At 61.3% G+C, this 520-nt stretch overlaps 1 protein-coding gene across 1 annotated transcript in view; it reads right to left on the reverse strand.

Annotated features, from left to right (window-relative positions):
- The window catches only part of LOC104849635 (arylsulfatase D), a 14,037-nt gene that overhangs the window by 8,681 nt on the left and 4,836 nt on the right, over positions 1-520 (reverse strand). The gene's annotated exons all lie outside the window — the stretch shown is intronic.

The raw sequence follows: 520 nt of genomic DNA on the forward strand, positions 1-520 counted from the left end.
CCGCGGGGCACGGGGGGAACCCGGCCAACGCCTTGGCGCCCAGGGTCAGGCTGCCCTTGGCGTGTGGGGGCCTTGTTCTGTCTGTCTGTCTGTCCGTCTTTGTATCTATGCAATCTATCAGGTTTCAATCTGTGTATCTATCAGTCACGTACCTGTGAGTCCACCTACCATCTATCAGTTTATCTATGAACCTGTGACCTGTCAGTCTCTAATTCTGTATCCATCTGTCATCTGTCTCTCCGTCTCTCGCCCATCAAGGTATCGGGCAGTCATCGCAGCCGTCTGCCTCCCGTCCGTCCGTCCGTCATCTCCCTCCCGCGTGTCTGTCTGTCCCGCCCCGTTCTGTCCATCTCCCTCCTCACCGACCACTGCCGGTCACCTGTCCGTCCTCAGCAGTCGCCTGCTTTCCGTCGGAGTCGGGTCAAAGTGCACGGAGAGCCGGGTGAGGGGCCCTCGCACGCCCTGTCCTCCTGGCACTCGGGAGGCTGAGGCGGGAGCGTCTCCGTGGGGTCGAGGCCGG

The sequence above is a fragment of the Fukomys damarensis genome, unplaced genomic scaffold (assembly GCF_012274545.1).
Source record: "Fukomys damarensis isolate Sample0158 unplaced genomic scaffold, DMR_v1.0_HiC HiC_scaffold_39, whole genome shotgun sequence".
Classification (NCBI taxonomy): Eukaryota; Metazoa; Chordata; class Mammalia; order Rodentia; family Bathyergidae; genus Fukomys; species Fukomys damarensis.